This window comes from Zeus faber, assembly GCF_960531495.2.
Source record: "Zeus faber genome assembly, chromosome: 6".
Classification (NCBI taxonomy): Eukaryota; Metazoa; Chordata; class Actinopteri; order Zeiformes; family Zeidae; genus Zeus; species Zeus faber.
In genome coordinates this window covers 31,548,418-31,569,406 of record NC_137201.1, presented here as the reverse complement: position 1 = coordinate 31,569,406, position 20,989 = coordinate 31,548,418, and the positions used below count along the sequence as shown (strand labels likewise).

General features: G+C 43.7%; 1 protein-coding gene across 2 annotated transcripts in view; it reads left to right on the top strand.

The window, feature by feature from the left end:
- The first annotated feature begins 430 nt into the window (after positions 1 to 430).
- mef2aa (myocyte enhancer factor 2aa) overlaps positions 431 to 20,989 on the top strand; it is a 79,555-nt gene continuing 58,996 nt past the window's right edge. For both annotated transcript variants that reach the window (XM_080002229.1, XM_080002228.1), the window contains exons 1-2: positions 431 to 712; positions 5,886 to 6,029. The gene's annotated coding sequence lies outside the window, so the exon portion shown is untranslated. The remainder of the gene's footprint in view (positions 713 to 5,885; positions 6,030 to 20,989) is intronic.

Sequence of the window (20,989 nt, the reverse complement as noted above, 5' to 3'; positions counted from 1 at the left end):
TGCATATTATTCACTGACCCTCAAACAACTTTAAAGTACAAAGAGAATAGTGAATCATCCCCATTAGAATAAAATAGTCCACCTGTACGCTCACTTAGATTTAGTGATAAATCACTGATAAAATCGTGATTAATTCACTTTTTGGGCTTGATGGTATCAGTGAAAAAACAAAACTAAAGCAATGTGTGTGTTAGAAATGTAGCAGAGTAAAATGTAAAGACATTTGTCATCGACCCTCGTTCAATGTTAAGGTGCATTATGGAATTTTTACCAAATACATTTTTGAAAATGATCTTTTTGGGGTTACTCGTACCATTGAATAACAAAGAAAAGAAACAGGAAAAAAAAAAACAAATCTTCACACCTTCTCCAGATCTGAGTGACAGCTGTGTCTGGGTGAGCCCAGCCCTGTCACATAACGCGTGGCCGGCCCGAGCCCCCCGGACCTCCCCCAGCAGAGAGCAGGGGAGAGCGGGGACGAGTGGGGTGTGAAGTCAGGCCTCTCGGGGGGCTTCAAGGGGAACCCATCCAAGGCCAGCTGGTCTGGCTTTGAGGTGAAGCAAAGGGCAGGCCGGGGAACAAAGGATGGTGAAGGAGGGTGAAGAAGAATAATAGATAAAAACAAAAAAACAAAAAGAGAAAAAAAAAAAATCCGGGGACTTTCTCACAGCAGGTTCTATGACGCCATCCGTGCAACGGCCACGGCAAACAGGTGAGTCGCAGCGGGGATGGAAGGTCTCCACTTCCAGCACCCCGTAAAACTGTGAAGATGAATCGAAAGTTATACCTGTTTATGTGTATTCCTGTAGAAAAGGCTGACATTAAGTGGGACTTTTATTGTATATTTCCCTTTTTTGCTCGGACATTGCAATTTTCCTCTTATGTATGTATGTATGTATGTATCTATCTGTCTTTCTATCTGTCTATGCCATATTGTCCTGCACATTGGCATTACTGTCAGAAAGCTAATGTACTAATGTTGGCTCAAAGCTTTGCAACTTATTCAGCTCAGTCAATTTGATTTACTGTGTTATTATTTGAAACATATGAAGAAATACATCCATTGCGGTCTCATCTTTTGCGGAATTAACATCAAATCAGTGTCCATGCTCGGTGCAACAACAACAAAAAAAGGATGCTGATGATCTTTTTTTTTTTTGCACCAAGCATGGACGCTGTCCCCTGCATGTCAACACAAAGCGCTGTTTGGGATGTGATGAAGGCAATTAAAAAGCCAAACTCCCTTTGTCAGATGACATCATTACGAGCTTATACAAACCAATAAACAGCTCATACACCAGACAGAAAACTCCACCGTCCAAAAATGTTTATTGCTATTTTTACTGACTATGTCTGGACTAACAAAGGCTTTTCAATAAGCAAATGTTCCGAGCAAAAAAATGGGTTTTACTGTAAAGCTGCTGCACTGTAAAATGTCACTGTGGTATTCGTTGTTATATTCTTGTGCGAAAGAAAATGTTGCTATATTGACAACAGAACGAATGTGCTTTTTTGTTGACTTTTTTGTTTGGAAGACATTTTGCTTGACTAGTCACAGAACCTTTGAAATTTCCTCCAGCTCGGCATGGAAATCCTCATAAAAAGTTACAACCGTAAAAACAACGTGAAAAAAAGCCAGCGATGCCTTAAGCTGTAAAGCGTGAGAAGTTATTTAACAGAACCACATGCAGCATGCTTATTTGACAGATTTTTAATTTAAAAATAATGTATAGAAAAGCTCGCAATGTGTCAGATTTAATGAAGGTGGAATAAAGACGGAGAAAAGTGTCAAACTTACAAAAGTTAAGAAACCACAAGCCCGCTGAACATAACAAAGATCTGCGTGGTGATTGAAATCCATATTTAATAAGTGTCGCCTATGTGGAGCACTGTTCGCGTGCGGGGTTAGCACTTTATCTCTTCACGGTCACAGATATGTCCATCAATTGTCAAGAAATGGTTGTCTTTCATTTGCATAATTATTATTATAGATATGTACTCTATGAGTAAAATAAGTTAAGAGTGTGATGCGTGTTTATCATACACTACCTAAATAGGAGAAAAAAAAGGATATTGTCAGGATAATTAACAATGGAATTATGTCGTTGGAAAATTGTGCATCGCCCCAGTAAAAACACACAATAAAATAAAATAAGAACAAATTTGTTGTTCAATTTTAAAATACAAAGTAATAATCAGGACGACATTGAGCCTTTTACGTTATAAATATTAAAATTTGTTTTTTACAGTTATTTTACAACTATTCGGAATCAAACACAAAAAGATAACTAAGATATCATGAAATATAAGATATAAGATACACAAATACAACCTTTTATCTGAAACATTGCCGACAAAAAGTGCAAATCTCACAACGTAAGTAAAAGGCATTTCTTGATTAAGTGTGAGTTAATATATGTCCTGAAAAGATAGATACAAACAAGTATAATAAACGGGGAAAAGATCGATAAAGAATAATGTTTTTTGCCCCCCCCCCCTGCGCGCCCCTTGCGATCCCTTCGGCCGAGGGGGCCGCGGACCCCAGTTAGGGAACCCTTAACCCCTACGGGGTTGACTGGGTTCAACTCAACCAAGTCACGTTCCCTGAGGGAGAACGACGTCGTTTTGTTTCCGTCATTTGGATCAAGGATCGCAACGTCTTCAAACCCCCCGAGGACCGGCCCAACAAGTGACGCGAGCCAACGTTGGCTTGTGATCACATTTATTATCAGTCACCATACGAGTTAAAACCTGTTGTTGTTGTTGTTGTTGTTGTTGTTGTTGTTTTTACTGCCCCCTGTGGAACCGTACGAACCGGGAATCCCGCAGATGTGCTCCGACAACCGCACGGGATGCGACCGTGTCCCTCCGCGTCTCGGCCGCGTCGGGGAAGCTCTCGCTCGGATCTGCTGCTTTAAGTCGCGGCGGAGACGACCCCACGCCCCCCCCCCCACCGGACCCCGCACGTCCGCGGGACGCCGCCATATGCGACGCCGCGAGGCCCCGCCCGCCGCCCGCCGATTGGCCGCCGGAAAAGACGCTGCGGCCCGTGATTGGCCGCGGGCCGGTGCCGGTCACCGGGAAAATTCCTCCGCTCGCCGTCGTCTTAAAGACGGATGACGTCGGTCGAGCGGAGTCGTCCGAACGGGAAGTCACGGCGCGGTGAACACGATTAACTCCTTGAAATCCAATATTTACCGACCGCGGCGCCGGCGAACCAACGCGGCTCTCCCCGCCAGTTTGTTTTGCTCGTTTTTTGCTTTCTTTCAAACTCCAAAACGAGCGCCCCCCCCCCCCCCCCCAACTTGTTTTGATTTCGCTTCCTTTTCCCCCGCTTCCAACATTCCTAAATGTCAATAATGTTGTAACTGTGTCGTCGTTCAAAGGTGATTTAAACAACGGTTTTTTTGTTGTTGTTTTTTTTTTTATTATTAGTACCGTCAAATAACGGAATCGAATGGAAAAACCCCGAAAAGAAAAAGGAGGACGAAGAAATGAACGCAGATAAACGTACTGACATTCGTTATTGTTCACAGCAGAGCGCTCGCCGTGTAAGACGGGTCAAATCAGGGTGTTTTTCGCTTGGTTGTTTCACTTATTCCGAGTAAAAAGGAAAGAGGGAGGGAGAGATGTAGGGGCTGTATGTTTTTTCTTTTTTCTTCCCCCTGCCTGGCTGGCTCTGGTCGGCTATTCGTCAGCTGAGAGGAGGAGTCTCTCCCCGACAAGAAGAGGCAGACTGGGGCGCATCTGAGTTTGTCAGCTCCCTAAAATAGCAGGCGGTGCGTACATGTGACTGAAATTACCTTTATCGAAGCGGAGCCGCCGAATATAGATCCACATCTATATCCAGCGACTGGACCGGGAGGGAAGGTGAGTATCGGGAATAGAAACAATGTGCTGGTACTAGTAGAGTGGTAGTAACAGTGGAGTACAGTGCGGTACAGTACAGACAGAGCCGCTCCGGAGCGCATGTAGGAAATTATGTGCATCACCCTCCGAAAATGTCCCTTTTCACGTTGAACATCGCGACTTAGTTAAGAAATGAAACGCTTTCTTGCCCCGAGATCATGTCGACTGTGTTTAATTCTACCCGTCCTCGTCGATTAACTTTTATACGATTAATCGCGAAGTGCGCTCTTTCGGGTCGATTGGAGATGTGGGAAACTGGTCGTGTATCGGCTACAACTGTTTTTTTGTTGTTGATATTGAGGGGTTCAATTATTTTCTGTTTATTTGTTTATTGTTTTTTGATTTGTTTTTGCAAACTAATAATTGATCAACCTATCTCAGGCGCCGCTTCCCATCTCCAAATAGGAGCTGAGGAGGATTGGCGCAGATTTTTTTTTTTATTGTCGATGTGCGTATGTTTGGACAGCATCCCCACCTGTGTTTTGTTAAATCGCAACTAAACGGGGTTTTCATCGTCTTCATTTTGTTGTGTGTACACCGGTTGGATTTGTGTATTCTCAAATGGTAGTGGTTATTTGTGGCGTGATTTGTGTTGAAATCTACATGTAGATGGTGCTGGTCAGCAGGTGTACTGTGTGTTGAAAGTTGGTGCATGTTCTTTACGATTTTTTTTAAATCTATTATAACGTCTAAGTAAAACACATAGGGAGATTGTGGAGGAAAGAAAAACACCAAGGTAAAATAGTTAATGAACTCACTGTTCTGCACTCCATTAAATAATCTGATATGTTTTGGAGAGGTCAGTGAGCCTCATTTAGGATTGATTGACTTAACAAAACGTAATTCTTTATGTAATATATTTAATATCTTTATTTAAGGACACCCACTTGAGAAGGTGCTGTGGCACAACATACAGTACAGTACATTAAAAAATCGTGCTTTGAGACTACAGAGCGAGAATGTGTTTGAAAATAACCCTTTATTCTGCTTATGTGATCAAGGTCAGCTAAAAACCTGACTGTCTGAAGTGTGGATGGAGAGCTCACTCGCTCACGCATGCTTTCTAAAATGTTACCGCCACAAAACTGTTGTCTTATGATTTTTAAGACACAAAATCCCCCTCGCAGGGCCAAAGCGCTGTAGAGTGGCCATTGTTGTAAGTTATGGAAGGCATTTGACCTCAGTGTTTGCCTTCGTCTCTAGTGCCTCTTAATGGGAATAATGGGAGATATATCTGTTATTGGGTGTCGAATTCAGAGTGCGGCTCCTCCGACGACACTTATATCACCGCGCTCGTCGGCTGCCAGCGAGTTCTTCCTCAAGCACGGCGGCCGCACGCCGTCCAATCTGCAGTCATTTGCTCCCGCAGCGCTCGGGGCCCTGCATGGCCGGTAATGGGCCTCGGAGCTCATGTGCCGCGTCACGTGACCTCTTATGCCCGAGGTGGATGAGGTGGGATGAAATTAATATCACTTTGCGCAGTTTATGCGTCGCATTACTCAGAAAGAGTCACTCTCTCTGAAAATAAAGAGGCATTTCAATGCCTTGCCAGAGTCTTTTCCCATGAATTCAAGGCACTGAACTTTGGATTGGATTTTGGATGTATGGATTCATATTCTGCTTCATCGATACCCTCGTGCCAAATCACTTGAGACTTTTGGGTTTAAATATGAGCCTGAGATTAGATTTTCTTTACTCACATCATGTCCTCGTCGCGTTCGGCGCTCTACCAACCTGTGCCCGCGCGTCGTTTAGCGGTTGTGTTAACTTTCAAGTCTGGAAGTCGCCGGCGGCTGCTGACCTGCGTTGGAGTCGGGCAGCTGCAGCGCCTCCTCCGTCCGGGCGGGAGGAGAAATGCGGAGCATTGTGGGCGAGTGGGAGCTGCAATCAACGCCGGGTGTCGGGGAAAGGAGAACGCTGGCATTTACACCCTGGCCCCCGAATCAGACTGAAACGTGCGCCGTGCTTCCTTCCAGGGCATTTCCCTCAAGGAGAGCGGGCGGCGATCCTCGAGCGGGAGAGGAAAGGAGCGACGCCGACGGAAGTAAAAACCAACAAGACGAGGACTTTTCAGTGTTTCCTGGCGCCGTGGGGAAGATACTGAGTCGTCGGTCGTTTCGGTGAGTGAAACAAGCCCAGCGTGTCTACTGTGAAGAACGCGAATGTGCCGGGGTTATGTGGAGGTTGGAGTGTTTGAAATGAAATGAACAAGTCTTTGTAGCATTTTGGTTTTATTCCATTATTCCTTTGAGCCGCGTTTAAGCCACAGCTGCTCAGGGAAGAGCGGCTTGTCGTCGCGCCGCCTCGCCGCTCGGCGCGCTGGTACGCCGAGTCGCTGGCAGCTGCAGGTGTCTCACATCCCGGCAAATGTTAAATATTTGAACAGTCATCAAAACGAATGTATTTTTTTCGTGATTAGTTCAAAGATGAGGAGGATTTTTATTTTTTCCCAAATAACCGACAAAGGAACATTGAGAGTGAGGTCAGACGCCGCCCTCCTCCCGTGGAGTCTTGTCCTGCGCGGCAGTCATCTCCCATGGGACGTCTCAGTGCTGGAGGTTCCGGACGTTGCATTTTTGCCCGATTCAGTCCCGCCGTCCCGTTCGGACCGCGACACGCTTGCGAGCGGTATCCCCCCCCCCTCTGTTTGACTTTCTCCTGGTGATAAAGGCCTCTTGGCACGGCCACGCATCGCTCACTGGCGCTCGCTCCCCCATTAATCTGGAGATTCCAGCGTTCTCCTGTGAGACCTGGAGTCTGGACGCAGAATCTGGAGCTCAGCAGATAATGTTCAAAGACAACAAACTCACTTGGGTTCCCTGTAACGTGAAAGGGAAGGAATGATCACAAGCAGACAGCCGACAAGTGGATTAAGTTGTTTTATTTAGATCAGTCGGATATAAAACTATAACGACGTTCACATTTAATGCTAAATGGATGGAGTTCTATGAAAATGTTTGCTATTTTTACCCGCCCCCCCCCCCCCCAGTCCCACAAAATGTTTTCTGTTCAAGCTCGACACTTGTGCCAAAAATAGTGAATGAATGAATCAAATGGTCATCCAGGTTTTAAGGCAGCGCAGTTAGAATTTAGAATTATCAAGGTCCTTGAAGTTTCCTGACGATGACTTCCAAGACGCGGGTCAGGCGGGGGGTGAAAAGGTGAAAAGCCGCAATGGAATTCCAGAAAACATGCATTTGGTTAAATTAAATTACCTTCTCTTTAAACTCTAAATTGTACTTTCAAGGTTGAAAAATATTGCATTTGAACAATTAAATCAGCGTTAGCGCTACTTTTCCTTTTCTCTCTTTTTATTGGGACGGAGGGAAAAGAAAAGCATGTTACAACGTAATTGTTGAATGATCAGTGGCGCATGGGGGGGGGGCATATGCATCACTTATCGTTATAATCATGTCAACAATCTTAAGGGAATTACTGGGGGTAATTGCACGGATCTCCCAGTTGCCCCGGCTGTAGTATGGGAGGGTAAATGAATGACTTGTGGGATTGTTTGCGCAGCGAGACGGCTCTCACTGACCTTTCAACTGTCCTGCCCTTGACGGAGACCTCTGCTGGTAAGCCGCCGTTTGGCCCACTCAGCACATGGCAGCTTAGAGCTCCTCCCCCTTTCACTTCACCCCCACGTCCCCATGCCAGGCCTGGTGGGACGAGGCTGGGCCTGGGACTAGAACTGGGCCTGGACTGGAGGTCCAGGACCTGGTCCAGACCAGGAACCCAGCAGTAGGGTCCTGGAGCGCCAGTGATAATTCTGCAGCTAATCCTCTTTCTGCGGCTGTGATCCCAGTCAGGTCTCCACTCCACGTGTATACAAACTCTCTTACTACTTAAGAATGGAAGGAAACTTGTAGATATATTTTTTCTATATAATATAAAATAAATATTATTTCCTTTCTATATATTTTCTTTCTATATATTTTCTATACACATATTTTTTTGTTTCCAAATATTTTCTATGTACATATTTTTTTCTATCCGTACAATATACTCTGTAATATACTCTGTATATACTGTATATATATATATATATACAGAGTATATATACAGTATATATTATTTATTTATTTATTTATTTATTTATTTATTTGTTTGTTTGTTTGTTTATTTATTTATATCATTAGACTTTTTTCTCTCTATATATTTTTTTCTATATATATATATATATATATATATATATATATATATATATACAGTATATATTTTCTATTTTTCAATATATATGTTTCTATATTCTTTCCTATATATATATATATTTATGTATATAGGAAAGAACGTATACATACAGTATACAGTATGTATCACATTGGTTGCAGCCATGCATCTTCAAAAACAAAAAACACAAACACACTCATATTTGGTCTGACATTATTGTAACAATTTAACACTGACATTTATTTGTCACCTTTCAAATGTTAAGAAGCAGTATGTCATGTTCACCAAGCCATCCTCTGTAGAGGGAGAGTATGCACGCTGAGGTGGGTGGTTTGTGAGGGTCGGCTGTGGGAACATGACGGAAACACATGAGGACTTTATGAGCAGTCAAAACATTTAGCGCCTCTGACGCTCGCTCTCTTTTCTCTGTGAGGGGCTTTTCTGGAACGAAGGAAATCACAGGAGTGAACCCGTCGAGCCGAACGGGGCATGGACCTGGTGGTGTGTTATGCAGTGTTGTTATTGGGGATAATAAACGTGCAGCGTTAATGTGATGTAGAGCAGCCGCGGATGCTGCACTGCCATTGTGGAGAGCGGTGCTAAATAGAATCACGCAAAGGACAGAATTGAGTTAAAGAAGACATCTCTTTGCTGAGTTGCAATTTAACCGAATTTTAATTAGACTTTGAAAAAGGCTAAATCAAAGGAATATATTATAATCTAATTTACAAGATCAAAAGATCTCCCATGATTGCTAATATACCCAACTGTATTAAGCCCTGGTACAGCGATGTACATCTTAAAAAGCATCTCTCACAGGACGTGGCGCTTGTCTCGTGCTGCATAACGGCACATAAGAGGTGGTTTTATCAACAAACAGCGGAAATATGTCTGTAGTAAACTTTCTTCAAAGTAAATAAAAACCCCATAAGACAAAGTTCTGCATATTCAGGCCATGACACTGGGATAACATGTTATCTTTAAAAAAAAAAGCAGAATGCACATTTCGTTGCAGTCACATATATATTTTGGATTCATCAGTCCCACAATACCCCACGTTGCCTGAAATAAATCCTAAATGATAGTTGATGTTTTTCAGTTGGAGGCTGGCGGGGTAGAGCTTTTGCAGCTGGAGGACCTGGGTCTCACAGCCCCAAATTATTTAGAGACTAAGCACAGCACAGTAGCTGCTGCTGGGAAGCCTGTGGGGCCCTGCAGCTGGACGGGCTGTGTGACCCTGCAACCAGTAGGGTGGAGGGGGGGAGGCAGCCTGCTATGGCTGCTATGGCCCTCATTTTGTTTTGTTATTTTCTGTCTCCTTCTGGAGACAATTTGGGCAATTCTGAGGGATTTGTTGGTGTCTAATGAACGTAACTTGAGGGCTGCGACGACACCCTCAACGAGATTCACAATATGTCTTCCGCAGTACGATGTAGGTGACAGTTGACAATGTTTCATTTACCTATTTATTTTAATGCAGTATTAGAAAATACTCTCAAGTAGTCCTAGTCCAAGTATTCTGCCTTTTTAAATCCCAGAACTCGATTTATTACTCGGCCAGATACTTAGCCAGTCAGCGTTGACACGTCTGCATTGAATACAGTACGAGGGGGTCGTTGACAAGGAGAAAATACTCATTAAAAAAGACTAAAAACTGTTCAAAATCCATGAAGGTTTTGACGAAGAATATTAATTTCAATTGTTCAAAACTTTGCATATACAGCAATTCTCTGTGCTTCATCTGTTGCACTAAGCGGAACGTGCATGTGGAGCCCAGACGTCTCTGAGACCAGGAGGCTCCACAACGCCAGCGTTGGCTCGTAGCGAGAGCCAAAAAGTTCCCAAAAAGTTAATTCCATTGTCCCCCTCAGAGGACACGAAATTATTTGAACGCGTTGTAAAATGCCTAAATGACATTTAGTTTTGGTTTTATATCATATTCCCACCATTTTAGTTTGGCTTTTTCCAGTGTTTACTGTGTGAAGCCTCCAGCATGGTCCCTAAAGACGGACACACACGCCCACGCACGCACGTGCGCACACACACACACGCACGCACACACACACACACACACACACACCCTTAGTGTTTCTTCATCAATTGTTAAAAATATATTTTTTTTCCTCCATGACGCATCTGATCACATTTTCTGTGGTCAGAAAATGGTTGATATCTGGTCCCATCCTTCATGTGCGTGAATGTCAAATCCTGTAAAACCTGCGTCATGATGTGAGGGCGAGTGACATCACCGTACAGTACATCTGTTTCTCAGGTTCCCAGTAATTGTCGCGGATCAGCGCTTGAGTTGTGACTAAGTATTAGAAGAGCACCGAGTCCTGACCCCGCCCGTTTTTAGGGAGAACTGCTCGCCGGCCTGAGAGATATCATTTCTACAAACAATGACTTCATCTCTCGGCCCTTTTCTCTGGCAGCGTCCCCTGCGCGAGAGGGAAAATATTATACTCCTTTCATCGCAACAACTAATTTTGAAATCTCTCTCCGGGGCTGGCAGTCAGACAACACAGACCATCGCCACATTCGCATTTATTGAATCAAAGTCTCGATAAAAAAAATAAAAAAATTAACAGAAAGGGGAAAAACTTTTTTTTTTTTAAGGCATATTTGTACACTCCTTTCAAATAAAAAGGCACGGAGGGATCTCAGCCTGGAGAAAGTGCGACTGACTGCGCTGTTGAGTGTTCCCACAGTGCTTTTCTCGCCCTCCCTCTTTCTCTCTCTCCCTTTTCTCTCACAAGACACTTTCTTTGTGTCTGCCAGCCTCAGGTTTTTAGAAATTCTAGGTGAAATTGGTGAAAGGAGACCACCGGCCAGCCGCTGTCTGCCTCTATTCACACTCATCACTGCTTTTCTCTCCATGCTGCGCTGTGTGAGGCGTTGGGATTGGAGGTCTCTCTCTCTCTCTCTGTCTCTCTCTCTCTCTCTCTCTCTCTCACGATATACAGTGTTAATATGAATGTATTATTCAGGTTAGCACACTAAATCATACAGTTTGCTGTGTGATAATAGCTTTTTAGATGTCATTCATTAGTCTCACTGTCAATGCACTTAAATCCGCCAGACACAAGAGAAATAATATGAAAAGAAAAGCCGTAAAGTATCTATTTTTTTGTCTTTTAAATCACACACTGATTCCCATGCTGCACATTGTGGCACTTAAACAAATTGTAAAATTGTAAAAAAAATAAAAAAATAATAATAATTATACAGTGGTACCTCGACTTACGACTTAATCTATTTACGACTAATCCAAGATACGAGCAGCGATAGTCGCGAAAATTTGTATCGACTTGCGACCGACTGCTCCAAGATACAACCGTGGAAATTTGCAGTTGGCGTGTGGGCGGCCAGTCAGCAGCCAGTCAGCAGCCAGTCAGCAGCCAGTCAGCAGTCAGTCAGCAGCCAGTCAGCAGCCAGTCAGCGGGCGACCTACATGGTGTGTGCACGTAGTTAATGGCTTATCGATATTTTTTTCATATTTACTGTGTTTGTTCTGTGTATTTTGTTTGTTTTCACCCTTCATGATTTCAGAATTTTATGGGAAAAATTGCTTTGACTGTTTTAACATACGACCGTTCTTATAGAACTAATTACAGTTGTAAGTCGAGGTACCACTGTATAAGTAAGTACTTTTTTCTTTTTCAATTTGTTTCATGTCATTTAAAATATGATAAGCACTTCACTAAGCCCTTTATCTCATTAATATATATAATTTTTCATTCTCTTCATTTGATTACATAAAAATGTACAAAGGACTTCAAAACGCCCATCAAACTACCCAATAACGCAGATGGGAATGATACAAGTTGTTTATTTCAATCAGTTTGAACATCAACACATTTATTCATTAGTCAAATTGTATAACAAAGTAAAACAAATCAAATCATGGCTAACCCTGATGGTGCTGCTATGAGTCACAGCCGTCTTGGCTGCCTGGATTGCATAAACCTTTTATGTAATGGAACTCTGTGGGACAGAAGGATTGAGAGGAAGACCAAAATGGGAGGAGAAAATCAAATATTTATCCTAAGCCTTTTAAAAATTTTATTCTTGTTAAAAAAAAAAAAAAAAAAAAAAACTAAAAGTGAAAAAGAAAAAGTGCTCTTTTTTCCAAAAGGCACACACGGTAACGAAAGCGAAGTGAAACAATACCCCCACGTGTGCGGAAAAACAGTTTTCTTTGGGCCTGACTGGGTGTTTATTTTGATAAATCTATCCCCGCCTGATGATCAAACAGTGTGACTGAGGGTGGAACCCTGAGTATCCAGGGTCAATCTAAATCAAAATGTCTAATCTGAAGCTGGGGTTGAGCAGAGGAGTGGAGGTGGTAAAAAAAAACAAAAAAAAAAAACAGCAAAAAAAATCCAAAAAAACAAAAGAAAAAAAAACACATTAATGCATGACGTCTCCTTAATATCCTTACTTGGCGGATTCCCCCCGGGAGGAAGATCTCGATTCATCTCGGCTGTTTACCATTTCTGAGCTGCGATGTGCGGAACATCAAAAGGCTGTCGCTGCCTCTTAACACCGCTCGCAGGGCTCCTCCAGGGCGGCAGGGTCGCCCCCCTCACTGCGTCGGCGTTGTTATCCTTTTTCCTGTGTGAGGAACGTCCAATCACATCGTCCGTCTCTTGAACCGGGACGCACGTGGATACAGCGTACACCACACAAGGCCTTTGAACAACGTTATGGCTTGGGCGATGTGTTGTCTTAAATCAGCGGTTCAGAGCTGGAAAATCCAGGTCCAGAAAGTAAAAATTCCACTCTGGAATTTTGAGTCAACCATGTGGATTTGAACCTTCGCAACCTCGCACAAATGACTTGTCTTAAGACTGTATCCGTAAATAGAAAATTCTTTATATGTCACACACCACATGCAGTGACGGCCACCAACACAGACCCGCTTCCAATGGTGGCCGGGGAACTTGTTCTGTGTATTTAACCCATCCTGGCTTGTCCTTCCTCCGGGGGGCAGCAGGCAGCATACAGTGATGCGCCTGGGGACTAACGCTGGTCATCTGACCGGCGATGGATGTTTTTGGTGGGGGGGGTCACAACGTCCACAACCTTGGACAAGTGACTTCATTTTAGGCTTATGTATTCGTTCCCTGTGGTTGTATCAATATAAATCAAGACGCGTAAAATCCCGGTCCAGAAAGTAAGAACTCCACCACGGGATTTGATGTCGAGCGTGTCGATTTGCTATCAGCTGGACTAGTGCATGGATGGAGCAAAAACATGGGAACAGGACTTTACGAACCTGGAATTATTGTCTATCTCTGATATGAATAGATTTTGTGATGTGAGACCAGTCTTGTATTTTGTTTATATCAATGTAAACCCAGGCCCCCTGTCTACTTCTGAGTGCTAACACCATCTCTCAACTCCAACTGAATTTGCTTTCTCTACATTAATGCTACAAGTCTACTACCTGAACTGGATTCACGGAAAACCTGGTTTATTAGATTCAACTAATTGCTATTGTACAGAGTACAAGTACTGAGGTAATGAAACGCATTTCACCATCCTAGTAACTGATGTATCTAGGAGCATCAGCACACTACATCAGCACACTACAAGGGGGAGCCGGGGATGGAATGGGCAATCTCCCGATTACTAGACGAACCCGCTCTTCCTCCTGAACCACTGCCCCCTGACGGCTAAGCCAGACATTTTTGTGGTATCAGAAACATGGCTTAAACCCTCCGTCTCTGATGATGTCATACATGTCGGTGGTTACAATGTTTATGGAATAGTGTTGCTATTTATGTGTCAAATAAGTTTCATGTGTCTCTTTTACTTTCCCAGTCGATCCCAAGACAGTTTGAACTTCTGGCCCTCCACATCGAGGTTGCAAATGCCCCACTTACAATTGTCGGTTGCTACAGACTGCTCGTATCAGAGACACAGCGTCGCATTTAACTGAGGTGTTGATTCATTTGAACAAACCCCAATTGATTCTAATTGCTGATTTAAATTGGGACTTTTTAATTGGGAGCATTTGAAGCTGGCTTGCCACTGTTTAAACTTAGTGCAACTTATCGACAGCCCGACCAGAGTGACCCAATCAAGCCGAACAGCGACACCTTGTTAGATGTCATGTTTACCAACATGGCTCTCAAGTACGCAGCTATAGGCGTGTCTGCAAACGACACGAGTGACCACTGACTGGTAGAGTGAGAAACAGCAAAACACTTCAATCCGATGGTCTCCCTCTTTAAAGACGCCGCTTTAAACGCTTCAAACTGGCATCGAATTGCGCCGATTGCTGCTGTTGAATCTTTTTTTCAGCAACAGTTTTTACTGGTTGCAAACAGACCTGGCCCCTTTCAAAACGTTCAGAATCAAGACCAGAGGCGATGCCTGGTTCTCCAAAGAACATGCCCAGCTCATCTCTTCCAGAAAATAAACAGTGGTCCCTCGCAAAGGAAGAGCAACAGTAATGAAGATTGGCAACGCTTTTGAACTTTGAGAAATCAGTCTACTTCATCCATTCGGAACTCTAAATCAAATGATTACCTTACCTTGACAAACGACAGTTTTAATAATCACTCAGAATTCTGGAAAACGGTCCACAGTATGACAGAACAAAGAGGTATCTGATTCTCCCTAGCAATCTTAAATCGGAAATGTCTCCATCACAGAAAAATGTGATATGTTAATTGCCTTCAACAGTCACTTTGAGAAGGCGTGTCGTATTTTTGATCAGCAGTCTCGCTCAATCCCAGTTGAATCTTCAGAGTGCCTCATACCATCAAGTACGTCCTCATCCTCATTTTTTTTTATTTAGAAGGAAACATGCAGTAGAATTATTTTTTAAATGCTTACATTTCCATCGTCTGCAGTTTATTCATGGACAATTGGTATTAATTCCTCTTTCTTTTTAAAGATTTGTGCTGGTCTTCCCAGTGGAGCTTGTTATTCTCTAGCCCTCGGTAGAGTTACTCAGATGGGGAGCGGTCCCAATTCTAATGTGGGCCCAGTGACGTATGAAGGGATTAAATATCTGAACGGCATGTTTCAGGACATGTTTTCTGACAAAGGCTGCCCACACAATAACAATAATAATAACAATAATAGGTTTGTCGGATTTCACCGTTTGTATGCTAGTAGGCCCATCAGAGACCCACATGTATGTGCACAAGCACTGAAAAAGAGAGTTTTTCCTATTTGGTCTGTTTAAACATGTCAATTGGTCTTAAACAGGTTCCAGCTACTTGGAAGCAAGCTTATGTTATACCCCTACTTAAAGCTGGCAACCGATTGGATTTGAATAAAAGCAGGCCCTGTCCTTTCAAACATCTTGAAATCATTAGTCGCTCCCCAACGGAAATCACATATGGATTCACACAATATTTTAAATGACATGCAAACCAATCCAGGCAAAGCACTGTCACCGCTACTTTGAAAGTCATGGTTGATAGCAAAGAGGCTTTGGACAACAAACTCACATGTGCGTCTCTGTTTAAAGACCTTACAAAGGCTTTCGATACCATGGACCACCCATTACTCATTAACACCTTGCTGAGTGCTGGCAATGGAAGCCAAGTGGCAAAGTGGTTCCACAGCTTTCTGACTAATCGTTCACAGATTGTTTAACATGGCAATGTCATGTCCAACCCAGTCATTGTAACAAAGGGTTTTCCACAAGGATCCATTTTGGGACCTTTGTAATTTCTAGTTCATATTAACAACATTTGTGACAAGTTCAAATTCTGCAACTACCATCTGTATAGAGACGACACCGTCATGTACTCCTGTGCCCCCACCGCAGGGATGGCCTTTTCAAATCTGCAGGCAGATTTCAACAACCTGCAGCACGCCATATCGGATGTGAAATTGCTTTTAAACTCAACCAAAACTAAAACTATGATTTTTTTCCCCTGGGCAAACAAAGGCTCCAGCCCTCTCCATCAATACACTTGATGCCTTCTCTATTCAGTCCATTGACTATTACAAATACTTGGGAATCTGGTTGGACAAAGGTCAAAATTTTAAATAACATATCTTGCAGAGAAATTAAAATTCATGGCGGGCTTTCTGTACACAGTCCTGTTTTTCTATGGCATCAAGAAAACTCTTACATACTGGACTATTTCTGTCTGGGATTGATTTTGGTGATGCTATTTACAGGTTTGCCTCACTGACCACCTTGTGCAAACTAGACCCCCTGTATCACTCAGCCCTGAGCTATGTCACTAATTCTAGCTCCAGGACCCATCATTGTACCTCATGCAGCACGGTGGGATGGCAACACTGGCACAGTCTAATTTATGAGATGATGAAAAATGTTCCTTTTTTATTTACTTAAAGCTGAAGTTTTCATTTTGCAAAGCAGTCACAATCTTAGGTCGCACAAATGGCTTCAGTTTAAAAGTGCTTTCTGTCAGAACAGAGGTTGGCACAACAAGCCTGTTCTACTATGCTGCTTGGTCCTGGAACAATCTACAGGCCGAGCTCAAACCTGAGACCCTTATCTCTTTAAATGGTTTTAAACATAGAATAATGGAAGCGATCACTGTTAGCTGTAGTTGCTTCAATTAACTAACATGTGACTAAATATCGCTGCCTTGCTTATGGACTGTATTGTTTAATGTATTTTTGTTGTCCCTATTGTTGCTATTGTGATTTGTTGCTGTTGTGCTGTTATCTGTTTGATGCTCTAGTTGACCTTGTCTGGCTAGGTCTCATTTTTGAGACCTCGCCAAAAAAAGGTTAAAAAAAGGTTTTTATATATATATATATATATATATATATATATATATATATATATATATATATATATATATATATATATATATATATATATATATAGTAATATCACAATATAGTTCAATATTGTCTTTAACGCTGCATTACGTTAAAGTTATGAAATGATCTGAACATTGTTAACTATTCTAGATGTTCTAATCAATGCTTCTTCTTGCTTGGTCATAATATCCATATTACTAAGGATTATTTCTCAAAAATGTATTATGTGTAGAATTTGTATGAAAGCACCAATGGTCATCATGAAAATCAATAATATTGACGATTTGATGATACTTTGGTTTTAATATTATTGAAATCAAGGTATCTGTCAAAATCATTTTGATACTTGTGAATATGGTCCACTGCTGGAGCATGTGTTTTTTTAGTGTGTGTGTGTTTGAGAAAGAGTTAAAAACACAATCATTTTTACTATTTATTTAACCTATTCAGAGTAAAATATCACCACTCCTAATAGAACGGGAACCTACTGGTCTAAAACACTGCTCACATACGTCTTCTCCGGCCATATCAGCAACGCTCGATGTGAAACAGGAAGTGCTTATCGGCTGCAAAAACGTACAAATGCTCGTCCTGAACTTTTCATAAGTAACTGACAAAACTGTTTTGGAGAATTCAGGCTGTAACTTGTACTGTACTTGCACACACAGGTTGTTCACAGCAACGTTGTCCACTTAAAGTGTGTTGAGAACCACAGGAAATAGGCTGTTTTCATAGATTTTGAATGCTTGGCTAGATTTATATTTGTATTTTAAATTAACTTAAATTAAATTAAATGTACATTTTCAGGCTGTTAAACTTTAAATTTAAATTTCCAACCTCATAAATTGAACAAATATGAAAATTTACCAGGCGGAATAAACTGATTCTCATTCGTTTTAAGTCAAAAAGACGAATGCTGTGTCACGTCCAGTGTCATAGCGTGACGCTCTCTGGACGTAAATATGAACGACTAGAACAATGAATGAAAACTGTCATCCCTGGAGCTCCACCAAACCAACTAAGTCGTTACCGGTCACGCACCGCCATGTTCAACCAGACATCGTTCATCACTACCACCCTCACAAGGAAGTTAGCATCAGCTATCGTAAAAAGTTCATTAAAGTTAACTGTGTGTGTGTGTGTGTGTGTGTGTGTGTGTGTGTGTGTGTGTGTGTGTGTGTGTGTGTGTGTGTGTGTGTGTGTGTGTGTGTGTGTGTGTGTGTGTGTGTGTGTGTGTGTGTGTGTGTGTGTGTGTCGTGTGCGTACCCAGGGATTTACCTTGAGGAGGAGAATAGCTTTTCCACATGAAATGGATATAACAGTGAGGAGAGGGTCATCTCTTTATCCTTGAGAAACCGAGAATCCGTTCATTGGCTGAGCCCGAGAACCTGACTGACGCAAATGGATCATGGGGAATAGACGAGTCCCAGCAGTAATTATGTTACAACTCCAGCAGAGAGAAGGAGGAGGAGGAGAGGGAAGAGGATGGGGAGGAAGAGGATGGGGAGGAGGGTCGAGGAGGAGTAGGGGGGCAGAGGAGGGGGAGGAAGAGGAGGAGGAGGAGGGTCGAGGAGGAGTAGGGGGGAGGGGAGGGGGAGGAGGAGGAGTAGGGGAAAAGCGGGGAAGGAGGAGGAGCAGAGGGAGTGCGAGGAGGAGGAGGAAGAGAAGGAGTGAGGGAAGAGGGGGGGAGGAAGGAGGAGGAGTCGGGGAGGAGGAAGAGGGGGAGGGGTGGGGGAGAGGAGGGAGCAAGCAGGAGGGGAGGAGGAGGAGTGGGAGAGAGAAGAGGAAGAGGAGGAAGAGGAGGGGTCTTTTTGTCCCGCTGCCATTACTCCCCTACGGCGCCAACACAAAGCCAGGCTCGCTCTACCACTGCCACTGTCTCTCTCTCTCTCTCTCTCTGTCTCTCTCCCCTGTCTCCCTCTCTCCTCCCCCTCTTTTCTCGCTCTGCTTTCCTCTCCGCCTCACCCCCTCTCCCTCTCTGGCTCAGCCTCTCTCCCCCCTTTCACCCTCTCTTCCTCGCCGCGCTCTCTCCCTCTCTCTCCCCCTCAGTCTTTCTCTGCCTTAAACATGTTCGTTGACACACGTACACGCACACACACACACACACACACACACACACACACACACACACACACACACACACACACACACACACACACACACACACACACACACACACACACACACACACACACACACACACACAAGCACAATCAAACATAAATGTGTTAAGTTAGTACTTCATCATGTAACTGATCATGTCCAGTAAAAGTCAGCAGGGGGTGGGGGGGAGGGTGGTTCTTCTTTCTCCTCTTTGTGATATTTATTAAATGTTTCGTGATCAGCAGTTTAGCGCCGCCGTCTAACCGCCTCCGACTCTACATCCCCCGCTCTTTGCTCGGAAGCCAAGGTGACATGTCTGCTTTCCTTTCTTTTATTATTATTTCTTTCCTCTTTTCCAAGGAGCCGGGCAGCGCACAGAGCGCACGTCGCTAAGTCACTTATGAAACAGACACGATATTAATGTGATGTCGATAGAATGTTCTGCTGGAAGCCCACGGCGCTTCACTCAAAGTCACCTTGTGTCGCTCCTCCCGTCCCCTGACAGGAAGTGTGTCTGCCAGCGCTGTCAGCGCCTCGCCTCCTTTTAGGTTTGGGTCTACCTGCTCGCCATTGTCCTCTCAATGCTGATAGGGATAGGACGATACCTGTCCACCTGTCCACCTGTTCATCCACCTGTCTACCTGTCCCCTGTCCACCTGTCCACCTGTCCATCCACCTGTCTACCTGTCCCGTGTCCATCTGTCCCCCTGTCCATCTACTTGTCCCCTGTCCACCTGTCCCCCTGTCTACCTGTCCATCCACCTGTCCACCTGTCCATCTGTCCCCCTGTCCATCCACCTGTCTACCTGTCCCCTGTCCACCTGTCCCCCTCTCCATCCACCTGTCTACCTGTGCCCTGTCCCCTGTCCACCTGTCCACCTGTCTACCTGTCTACCTGTCCATCCACCTGTCCACCTGTCCATCTGTCGCCCTTTCTATCCACCTGTCTACCTGTCCCCAGCCCCCCTGTTGCCCTGTCAACCTGTCCTCCTGTCCTGCAACGTGTCCTGAATCCAGGATCCCAAAGGGACCTGGTATTGTTTCCGTCCAGACCAGTTTCCAAGAGCGACATTTTCTCAGTCACTTTTCTTTTTCCTTTTTTCTTTTGTCATTTTGGAGGTGATAAGTAGCTTTCTGTAGCCTGGTCCCCATGTGTAGCACCCTCCCCTCCCCTCCAGCCCTGGCGAGGAGGAGTATTGTTTGAACTTGCATCGATCCGATGTGGGATTACAGCCTGGTCGGTGGAGGGCTGGGGTGTGTGAACCGTCATCAGGGCAGATTAACCACTTGCAGGCTGTTTTTTTTCCAGCCACTGCCTGTTCCTGTACCGCCTCGTCACCTCCTCGTGCATGTTGACAATCAAACATTACCTTTACTTCTGACTCGCTTTTGATTTGCTTCAGTGCTTTATCTATTGCTACCTACAGTATTTAGTTATGTTGTCCAAAGTTCACTGGACATGTGGTGAGAACTGAGTTTGGCAAAAAAATCTTTTCGGTTCCCGGGCCCGTCAGCTTAGAACGAGCTCCAAAACACCCTGAACCTCCAGGAGTGTGTCCCTCTGAATACACTGAAATAAAGGCTTAAAACTCTGGGTCATGGAGCTAATGTTTGTAAAGGTTTTACTTGTTTTGTATTGTACCACACTCCCTTTCATGCCTCATGTTTGTATGTACTCACTGACATTGTCCGCTGCTTTCTTGGCCAGGTCTCTGTTGTAAAAGAGATTTTGAATCTCAAAGAGACCCACCTGCCAAAATAAAGGTGAAATGAATTCCAATGTAATGTATAGCTCATCTGATTGAGTTTGGTTCGAGTTGATTTGCCATGAAAAAAACACAGAGAAAAACAACATTACTTGACGGGGGGAAAACAAAGACGAAAGCGGTCCTCAATGACATCCCTGCACAGCATCTTCAACCAGAAGGATTGTTTTTGTTTTGTTTAGAATTGCCGGTTTTAATTATAGAATCTGTTTAAATCAGCTTTTTTTTTTTCTTCTTCTCCTCCGCTCGCAGGGGCTGTGTTTCCTGGAAAT